The following is a 12,097-nucleotide window of genomic DNA, read 5'->3' as shown; positions in this document are numbered from 1 at the left end:
CCGGCTGTCAGATCGCTAGCGTGTGCGCACCTTACTGCCGCTGGAACGCATCCCGTCAGGTCGTGGAACGCACGGCCATGACACACGCGTCAGCACAGGCAGGGCGGACAGAACAGGATGTGCTTTGAGGTCATCGCTGAACCACCCACAGTCAGACCGTGGAACGCACGGCCATGACATAGGTATCGGCGTAGACAGTAAACAAAAGGCATATAAACAGTAAAAGTGCGGAGTACTCAACAAATTAAATAAATAACTAAATCCCAAGGTAGAGGATAGACATCTGGTGAGTCAAAGGCCGTCTGTCACTGATAATGGCACACATCATTTGGCCTACATAGTGGGAGTGCTTTCACCTTCTATACATCAAACATCAAAGTTCTATAAAATGCCATACAAAATATCAAAGTGTAAACATAATAATAAAACCACACACCAACATCCAACTTAGTGTGCACCAATCAAATGCAAGAAATGTGATCAAGAAGAGAGAGAACCATATATATATATAGGGTACACCAATATGGTATATGCTAAATCAGTCTAGCATCAAACAAGTTGTGGTAGCCAACAAGACCACCCAATGTAGTAAAATTATCACCTATGACATAAATACACAAGTAGTCCCACTAAAGAAAGACATTCAAATTGATTTCTTCATTAAGGCCCTCCGGGGCTAGGGAATTCAAATTATAAATGAATTCGCATTCCTTCTGTAAAAGGGTGAGGTGACGATCCCCACCTCTTTTGGGGGCCCTAATTTGAAAAAGAGGCATAAACTTGAAGTCCTTCATAGTATGGCCAACCTCAAAAAAATGTCTAGCCACTGGTGGGGTAGTGTGGTCACGAATAGTCATAGCCTTCTTAATCGATGAACGATGCATTCCTATTCGTTCCTTAAGCATCCGGATCGTTTTTCCGATATACAGGTATTTGCAAGGGCATATAATGACGTAAATAACAAATTTACTATCACAGTTCATGCGTTGTTTCAACTTGAACTCGATGCCAGTCCTGGGGTTGCAAAAAACATCGCCTGTTAACATATACTGGCAATTGACGCAGCCACTGCACCTGAATGCACCACTCTTGCATCCAAGCCATGCACCCTTCTTTGGAGCTGGGCTGATGTCAGAAAACGTGATCTGATCCTTGAAGTTGCTGCTTCTTTTGTAGGCAAACATCGGGATTTCACTACAAAATGTGCCCATAACTGGGTCAGATTCCAGTATATGCCAGTGCTTAAGTACCACTTCCCTCAACTTAGTTGAAGCTATAGAGAAGGTTGTGGGAAAAATCATCCTTTTGATAGTTTTATCCCTCTTAGGTTGTGTTAGCAACGTTCCTCTATCCAGTAGAAGACATTTATTGATGGCCTCTTCCACTTCCAGAATATCGTAGCCTCTGGAGATAAATTCATCACCCATCACCCTCAATGCTGTTGGTAATTCATCAGGGTTCGAGGTTATCCTTACAACACGAAGAAGCTGCGAGTAATGCAACCCTCTTTTTAATGCGGGTGGGTGAAAGCTCTCAGCCCGTAAGACGGAGTTGGTATCAGTTGGTTTTTTATAAATGGCTGTTGACAGTTTACCATGATTAACACTCACGTCAACGTCGAGAAAACAAACATTTGTGGGACTACTTGTGTATGAAAACCTGATGGTGCCAGGCAGTCCATTAAGGTGTTTCATAAATAAGTCCAGTTTCTCAGGGCCTCCGGTCCATATAAAGAAAATATCATCAATAAACCTCACATATGAGTTGATAAAAGAAAAATATGAATTATTGTTCAAAATGTGAGATGTTTCATAATCGTACATGTACAAGTTGGCATAGGCCGGGGCCATATTTGAGCCCATGGCCGTGCCCTGTAGCTGCAAAAAAAGAGGAATTATCAAAAAGAAAATAATTCTTATGCAGGATGAAATCAATCAATAACAAAAAATATTCAACCGGAGGACCCTGGTATGCTGGACTATGGGTGACTATACGCTTGATGGCATCAATACCTGCAATATGATTTATGTTGGTATACAGGCTAGTAATATCGCATGTTACCAACAAACAATCGATAGGTACGGTACCGATTTTCTCAATCCGACATAAAAAGTCAGAGGTATCCCGTAGGATAAGGTCAATCTCCAGAACTATCGCCTGTAGATAAAAATCCACAAATTGCGATAAGTTCTGGCATAATGAGTTGCGGGAGGAGATTATTGGCCTACCCGGGGGCTTATGGAGGGTTTTATGTATCTTGGGCAGTATATAAATCAAAGGGGTGACTGGATACAATTGAGTTAAAAACTCACAAGTGTCTTCATCTATCCAACCATTAGTCACACCCATTGATAATACACTGTCCAATTCTTTGGAGTAGGTAGATGTAGGGTCAAAGCGTAGCGGCTTGTAGCATTGGTCATCCGCTAATTGCCGTTTGACCTCAGCACAATAGTCGCTCCTGTTCATGACCACCACTCCCCCACCTTTGTCCGCTGCACGAACAATGATTTCTTTGTTGGAGTTAAGGGCTTTAATATATATAGGAGAAAGAAAGAAGATCCAATATAGAGGACTGTAACTATTTATACAAACTACAGTAGGTAATTAGAGCATTAGTTAAAAAACCATGTGCACTCCCAGGGGGGCGAATATAAATGTGTAGGGAGAGTTAGATTTGGGTGTGGGGACGTGGGGGGGGGGTGTTCAAACTGAAATCTAAATTACAGTGTAAGAAGAAAGTAGAAACTTCAAAAGGGAAAGCTTACTCTTTTTTAGGGCACCTCTTTGTCGAAGTCGAGTTGCATACACGCCATTTTAGAATGGTATGGCCGCCATCTTGGTTTGCAGAGCTACGCAAATAAAGTATAATAACCAAGCTTTGTAATAAGGCAAACCCAGTGCGCTGCCATACTAAGACACATAAATTCATATCCCACACTCACATAATAAAATATAGTTAATATGGTTTTAATGCACAGCACATAGTTTAACTGGTAATACACAATCTTTCCTGGACATATTTTGCATCTATATGTTCCATCTCTCATGCGCAGCACTCCGGTCCTTGTTAAAAGTTCACTAGTCCTAACGGCCAACAGTTATGGATCAATTCCATAATCAATGGTCATTTTGCCATGTTTTCTGAGAAACCTTAGGAAATCAAGTTGCAGCTGGTTTCAGTGTTGATTTACAACCCCTATGACAATGCCTGAAGACAAAGGACACTGAAGTTCACTCCCCTGAACCAATCCGCAAGAAGCGACATCTGATCTCCTGACCAATGGAGACCTTATCTACCCCCCTTAATTTGGACACTATAAGAGAGCATAACCTGCATTGGGTGCTCTCTCTCACATCTCCCTCTCATATCTTCTGGACTGTATTCTGGACAGAATATAGTAAACTTGGACCAGACAGTACAGCGCTTTAGATGAGATGGTAATCTTTGTATTCCTGTATGTAGATTCTGTATTTGTGGCCGGTTGTATTTGTATCTCTTCTGTTTTCTCTGTTAGCATATATTCCATTGTTATATTGTATTACAGAGTGTATATCTTGTAATCTGTATTCTCTTATTTCTGTAACCCCCTGTCTTCCTCTAGTGACCGAAATATATGATACTGGGTCTAAGGGGCAGATTTATTAAGCTTGGAGAAGAGATAAACTGGAGATAAAGCAGAGAAAAGGTAAAAGGAGATAAAGCACCAGCCAATCAGCTCTGTTTGAAAAAGACAGTTGGGAGTTGATTGGCTGGTACTTTATCTCCTTTTACCTTATCTCCGGTTTATCTCCAGTTTATCTCTTCTCCAAGCGTAATAAATCTGCCCCTATATCCCTTTATTTATCACTGAGTCTTGGTCTTTATTCACATTAAGCGACAGAGGGCAATAAGGAAATTGTCCTTACATTTGTACTCAAGTTGGGTACTAAGTACAGCGAAAGGATAGCGCTTTATTGGTATCTGTAAACACGTGTTGTAAGCACGTGTAAGGTTCGCTATGTTGCGTTATGCTTTGTATGCTCGTAGCTAGGAGTAAAAGGTTATCAGTTTACGGACACAGTACGTAAACTGCGCACTTCACTTATTGTCCATAGGGTTATACTTATATGGACATTGATACCTTATAGATTAAAAATACCTTTTAATTCATTAGAGTAGACTCACACACATAGGGGGAAATTTAATAAGAATGCGAATACGAAAATTTGTATTCTTAATAGGAATGAATACGACTGGCACATTGCAATGGTATTTCATTTACAAATTCGTATTCTGGAGGGATATTTACAAAGCAATAATATTTTACTGCTTCGTATTTTCCAAAGGCGTATGGATTTGTACTGTTGACGATATGAATTCGTTTTTTAAATACAAATTCGTATCGGCAGCCTGCACGGATCAGTCAGATCCGTGCAGGCTGCAGTGTAAAAAAAACAATAGAAAAATAAATAAATAAGGTACTTGTGTAGTTTCACAATGGCACTTCCCTGCGGATCGCATTCCTATGCAAATCGCATGAAAATCACATGCAAAATGTATGTTAATATCACATGTGATTTGCATACCATTTGCATACGATTCGATCCGTGATGCGTTTTAGCTTACCCCCACTATCCATGTCAGCCCAAAGTGCGTCGAGCGGACACGGTAGGCTCACCGAGCCCAAAGCGTGGTGAGCGCATGCGGAAAATGAACCCGAAGCATGGCGAGCGGACTACTTGACGTGTATTCCGCATCCGCATGCCACGCTCCGGGCACGTTTTCTGCGTCCGCTTGCCCTGCTTCGGGCTCAGTGGCTCGCTGCGCTTGCCACACTTTATAAAGTCAACTCCACGCCAACGTGGATAGTGTGGGTATCAACAGGTTGGGAGGAGGCATACTTCATCCCCTCGCCACACTTCGGGCTGCCGTAGACAGTGGGGGTGTGCTAAATTGCATTGCAGATCAAATCGTATGAAAATATCTCACGCAATATGCATATGATTTGCATACAATCACAGGGGGGGGGGGATTATAGGTATCATAAATTGTGTGTCCAAGAAATTATATAATAAATGTATTTGGGGGAAATTTACTAAGATGTGTATTCTACTTCACATGTGATGTTGCTATGGGCAACCAATCAGATCCTGTCTACTATCTTCTAGAGGGTGCTAAATAAATAAGAAATATATTCTGATAGGTTGCTCATAGCATCATCACATGTGAAGTAGAACACACATCTTATGCTGGGTACACACCAAAACGATTTGGATTGGATGCAAATCGTATGCAAATCGTATGCAAATCGGATCGTATGATTTGCATACGATTTGCATACGATTGCATACAATTTACATACGATTTGCATACGATCAGATCCCCTCTGTATTCAGATGAATGGATCTTTTACAGATCCTACCTGCAGCAGGTAGGATCGAATTAGGATCCAATTCAGATCCAACCAAACGATTTTGACCAAATCTGCATCCAATCTGCATCCAATCAGTCTGAATTGGATCCAGATTGATGGGATTGTGCCAAAATCGTTTTGATGTGTACCCAGCATTAGTAAATTTCCCCCACATGTGTCTTCTGATAGTTTATATATATATATATATATATATATATATATATATATATATATATATATATATAGATAGATATAGATATATTTATATAATATATATATACATACATATATATACAAAGTTCTTGGAGAGCAGCACGTCCACCTAATAGAATAACTGGCTCCGGTGCCTTCCTAGAGGGGAGAACCCCACGCGTAACATAGACAGGAACGGCGGCACCCGGAGGCTTGGTAAGTAAAGTAACAACTGCAGTTTTGCGTGATCAAACGTTTTCGATGTTTATTACATCGTCATCAGGATGGTGCACATAGAAACAAGGCATACCTTTATACATGAGCCAAACCACGTGAAGGTACCCACACACTCCCAGGACGGGTGATGCGCCCAAGGATGACGTCATCGCCCCGTTACCGGTTGCCGGGGAGACCAACAAAATAAATACACAATGAATACAAAGCAATGTATGGGATCAAAGTGAAGAGACCATTCCCCAAGATAAAAAAGGAATGGACATGGCAAGTGAAATGACATAAATACAAAGTGAACACATAATAGGTACAATATATCAAATGGAATATATACAAAAATATTTACAAGAGGGATCGTAAAAATCCACGCGTACCCATGAGAAACTCATGTAGACCACAGGTCCATTCAGCGAGATCTGTAAAGTAAATGTGTAAGATCAATCATCTGTATGAGGGTACGGGAGCGGACACAAGGTCCAAATGAGAGAATGATGGTCGACACAGTGTGTCGGTTATGGGGTTGAACTGAGTCTGAATATGCTGAAGCAGAGAAATTACAAAAAGCAGTAGAGTCCAGCAGTCTCGTTAAGGCCCTTGGGCGCTAGAGTATTCAGTTTATTTATCCAACGTGCCTCACGTTGCAAAAGTTTAAGTCCCCTGTGATCTTACACATTTACTTTACAGATCTCGCTGAATGGACCTGTGGTCTACATGAGTTTCTCATGGGTACGCGTGGATTTTTACGATCCCTCTTGTAAATATTTTTGTATATATTTCATTTGATATATTGTACCTATTATGTGTTCACTTTGTATTTATGTCATTTCACTTGCCATGTCCATTCCTTTTTTATCTTGGGGAATGGTCTCTTCACTTTGATCCCATACATTGCTTTGTATTCATTGTGTATTTATTTTGTTGGTCTCCCCGGCAACCGGTAACGGGGCGATGACGTCATCCTTGGGCGCATCACCCGTCCTGGGAGTGTGTGGGTACCTTCACGTGGTTTGGCTCATGTATAAAGGTATGCCTTGTTTCTATGTGCACCATCCTGATGACGATGTAATAAACATCGAAAACGTTTGATCACGCAAAACTGCAGTTGTTACTTTACTTACCAAGCCTCCGGGTGCCGCCGTTCATACATATATATATATATACATACAGGTATTAGCACCCATATACCAGTTTCTATATAAATATAGGTCTGAAATAATGAGTTTTCTGTATAGCTATGAACATACTGGTTCTATTCCTTACAAATTACTTTTTTGGGGAGAAAAATCTTGCTCTGAAGTAAAAAAAAAAAAAAAAATATATATATATATATATATATATATATATATATATATATATATACACACAATAAAATACAGTGCGGAGAAAAAAAAATGTCAATAATATGGTATTTAAATACCAGTCCTTAAGACACAGTCTTAATCAGTCCTTGATGGACACAGGTGGGTCACAGCTCCACACTGTTTTAATGCACTTGCTCCATTCAAGCCGGCAGCTCGACAAACTGAACACAGCGGTTCTCCCGGATCCAAAAAACGGGATTTGTTTGATCTAGAAGAGACAAATGTGGGCGCTCCAATAGTGCAAAGATTACCACTTTTTAAAACAATGGAATTTATTTAGAAACTGCACAAGACAAGGGATGGGTAACGTACCATATACAGCGGCTTACACTCGCCGCACAGAACAGGCCAGGCATAGGACGGTGCAAAAGCACCCTACCTGTCTCTCTCTCTCTCTCTCTCTCTCTCTATATATATATATATATATATATATATATAGAGAGAGAGGTTGGAAAGAATCGGCACTCCTCCAGAAAATAGTCAAATGCCCCGGGTGCCTTCCATAGAATTTGGAAATAGACAAAGAAGCAGAGTCACTCCAGGGGTCTTTTGTAGATATTTTAGTAGGTGAAATCCATTAACATTGGTTACATGCTAATAAGTCAACGTTTCGATGCTCCCGCATCGTTTTCAAGACAAGCATGTAGCCTAATAACATACATGCATGAAACGTTGACTTATTAGCATGTAACCAATGTTAATGGATTTCACCTACTAAAATATCTACAAAAGACCCCTGGAGTGACTCTGCTTATATATATATATATATATATATATATATATATATATATATATATATATATATATATATATATATATATATATATATATATATATATATATATATATATATATATATATATATATATTAGCTGATTCCCTCTGCGGCTCCCCCGGCAGAGGTTCCCTTTCATCAGTGACCATCTCTGGTCGCTGATGAAAAGGAGACACTGAGCAATATATCGCTGCCATGTGTACACAGCTTTAGAGATAAACTAAGTTACTAAGTCTGGAGATCACGTGACATAAACAAAAAGGTCACGTGATTGGGACTTACCCATAATTCAGACAGTCTCTATTAGTTTTTTTGGTATGTCTGCCTTCTATTTTTAATAATTTTAGGTAATCCTAGAGATATATATTATATTTTGATTTTAAATATGTTGTGCTTATAAATAAAATGAATTTCTGGTTTAAGCAGTATGTATTAACAATTAAAAATAACTGGTGCAATTAGTGGCCTTGTTGGTTTAGGGTATAAATACAGAGCCCCATCTTAGGGAAAGGACACCTTTGAAAAAGCTGAGAGCCCCTCAGTGAAATTCGTCCACCCCCTCACAATCTTTTCCTACTGTGGTCTGTGGAATACAAAGCCATCTCCACTGGATACCTGAACCAGGACTTCTTTTGGACATTGCCCATGCCAGGGCCAAGGACAGTGACACCATCAACACTCCAAAGGGGACTCCGCCATCTGCTGCATGCAAACAGCAACAAGCCATCCCACCATAAGTGAGTGTCAAGTATAAACTTTCCATATCAAGCTTCTTTCCCATTGCCATCAAGTCCAATAGGAACAGGATCCACACTAAAGAAAATAAGAGGGGTGTTTTCCCTATTCAAAGTGCATTTATCACTCACATAACCTATTTTTTTGCACCATTTTATTAATTATTTAATTATGATTGAAAGTATGTCATTGTGGGCAGGATGTATTAATATACATTGCCGCCCTTCACTGCCCACCGCGATGCCAGCGCATATGTAATAACATATGCGGCTGGCATCGCAGCGCAGTAACGGAGTCCCCCCGCGATACCTGTACTGTGGTGTGCGGGGTCTCTGTCTCCTCACTGCCGCCTACTGCTGCCTTCAAGCCGGGGACAGCTAAGCAGGCTGTCCCCGGCTCCTCCTCCTCCCCCCAGCAGCCGGAAGGACGTCCGGCTGCGTTGCTAGGGGGAGGAAAGACTTACCTTCCGGGGTCCAGGAGGACCTGTAAGAAGGTAAGCCCAAGGGAGGGGGAGAGGGGGGGGGGGTCGGCGAAGCGGCGGGGTTGCGATGGAGGCGGCGAAATCGATGCCTGGCGAAATCGATGCGGCCGGGTAATAATACATAGGAAAATGCGGTAACAGGGGTTTTACTGCATTTTCCCCTTAGTACTTCCCACCCTGTATGTTTAATATATTATTTTTCTTAGTGAGGAATAAAATGTTTTAATGAACACGCTGTTTATCACTTCTTTCCCCAAAGCGCAGTTCCCTCTTTTTTTCCCTTTTGACAGCAGAAAAATAAAACTTTCTTACACATGGACAAGGTGATGGATGGAGTTAGACCTACCCACGGGATCAAGATGGGTAAGTATATGTATGAAAGGCCTCCGTGTGTAATCAAGTTTTATTTTTCTGCTGTGGAACTAAGAGTCCCATCAAGTCCATTAATGGGCCGCATGCTGGGATTTGTGGTTCTCCAAGTACCAGTATGTGGTCCAGGCTTGCTGGGACTCATAGTTCCACAGCAGAAATCAATGTTTTTTTCTATCTTTTACACATTTATCAGCGTGGTGGCTACCATCCAGGGCCACCAGGGACAGCCCTAGGCTTCATCCTGAGCAGGTAATTTCTGGAGGGGTGGGACCCCTTCATTGGGGGGATCCCTATTTCCCCAGGACCCCTGCCCAGGCTGACCAGTCTCGGGGTTAATGCTTTGACTGTGGGACCTAATATAATAAGTTTCCCCCAGTTGTGGCATTACCCTGCTGGCTGGTTGGGCCTGGTGCTAGTTCTTAAAATATGGGGACCCCTACTCATTTTGTCGTCCCCCCCCCCCCCCCCCGTATTTTGGGAACCAGGACCAGTCCTTGGGCCTGGTGCTGGTTTAAAAAATAAAGGTAACCGCTACTTGGTTTGTTCCCTGATTTTTAAAACCAGGACCAGCTCTTATGGTTATGGCCATGGGGGGGGGGACCCCACATCATTTTTTTTATTATTTATTTATTTATTTTACACTGAAGCCTGCAAGGATCTGATTGATCCATGCAGGTTTCTGCCAAATATGCCTGGAAAATGAAGTTTATTTCCAGGCGTATCTGGCCGGCAATTAGCGGCCATATCCCGCTAATTAGGGACCATTTACAATACGGCCACTTAGTAAATAGGAATCACCATTCTTTTGAACGATAATTCCTATTCAGATTCTTATGATGGCGTATACAGTACATTCATATTTGTAAATACAAATTAACGTATTTTCAGGATAGTACTGTAAATCCTGAAAATACAACTACTCCTAAAAAATGTACGATTTTTTTAGCCGTATTTGCCTTAGTAAATTTCCTCCATACTGTGGATTTATAAAAATCAATCGAAATAGGAAATCATAATATTTTTTCCCCTTATAAATAAGGTTCACATGGATCTGTAAAAGGAGAAAGTTCTAAGGTTTTTGATTTGTAAGTTTCAGTGATCATGGGAATGAGTCTGTTAGAGAGACACGTGTCATGTATGTACAGTTCCTCCACAGTGTAAACTCTGGCTGAAAATAAATCATTAATAAAATAAAATAAACAGTGCTACTGACTGTAATTCACAAACAATTCCACAATCCTTCAAATATTGGAGATACAATACATTTGGTAAAAGATAGTCGGTTGAAAGAAGAGTCCTGGCAAGACTTAGGGTCCAATTTATCATGAATCGCATTTACAGTGTGATTTTGGCTGAATATTACAGCCAAGGATCACATTGTAAAATGCAATCCTAATGGTGGAATGTATTATCCCTAACATGCATGTATTATCCCTAACATGCAAGGACATACCTGCGTTGTGCTGAGCCTGGTGCGGGGGGGGGGGGGCTGTGCATGCGCAGTTAGCGCTGACCCCCGCCAACCCTGCTGACTGCAATGTGTAGCCCATAGGCTATAATGTACTTCTGCCATCTCAAAATGGCAGTAGCCCAGGGATGCGATGCTGCCGATGATGATACATCGGCCAGCTTCGCATTCCCCACAGAAATCGATGGGGATGGCGGCCAGTGGCGGTACAGGAGGGATCGCAGCAGGGATTGGAGATTCCTGCTGCGGTCCCTCCTACATACAGATGGAACCGCTATCATCTAGCCTGCCTATGGCGATTGTTCCGCCAATCCGCCACAGCGCATCTAGTCGCAAGTCAGCACATCAAGAATCACAGCTTGGCGATTGGCGATGGTGTTACCGAAAGAATGCAATACCAGCGATCATCCACTAGATGTCGCTTTTTAAAATCACCACTGCGCATATGTCTAATGTAAAGCTATAGCGAAAGGATCCGGATTGAGTGTGCATGAAGTGTCCTTTGAAATGCACTATAGCACAAGAACTAGATTACTGTACATTACTGTACTTTTCAGTATTTTAGATAGACACTTTTTTTCTAAAAATTACACTATTTAAACACACAGGAGCTGCTGACAAAGGCACAGATGCTGCAATGATGAACCCGCAGCTCCAGTCCTCTACCCACACTGCTGTCCAGGTTTGGGCGCACCTGCTGTGAAACAGGAAGCTGAGCACCTAGCAGGAGCTGACCCACTAGAGAGCAGAATTTCTCACTGTCACCTCCCCGCATTGCAGTGATGGCTCCCTGGCTGCAGAGTACCAAGTAGCACTTGCGTACTCAATAGCACTTAGTGTACTAAGTAGCATGAACAGCTTTTATTGTACTCTGCTGTAACAGTTACAGCTATAAGTTATATCCCTATAAGTATAATGGGGAGATATTAAAGCTCCTCCCTAAGTAACTGGAAGCCAAAAGACTGTGCTTAGCACTTATATCGAGTTTTTTCCTATTTGATTAGTAAGAAGCATGTGCGTACTCAATAGCACTTTGTGTACTAAGTAGCACGAACAGCTTTTATTGTACTGTGCTGCAACAGT

The sequence above is a fragment of the Crinia signifera genome, chromosome 6 (genome assembly GCF_055691185.1).
Source record: "Crinia signifera chromosome 6, ASM5569118v1, whole genome shotgun sequence".
Lineage (NCBI taxonomy): Eukaryota > Metazoa > Chordata > Amphibia > Anura > Myobatrachidae > Crinia > Crinia signifera.
The sequence above is the reverse complement of the archived record's forward strand: the minus strand, read 5'-3'. Positions refer to the sequence as shown.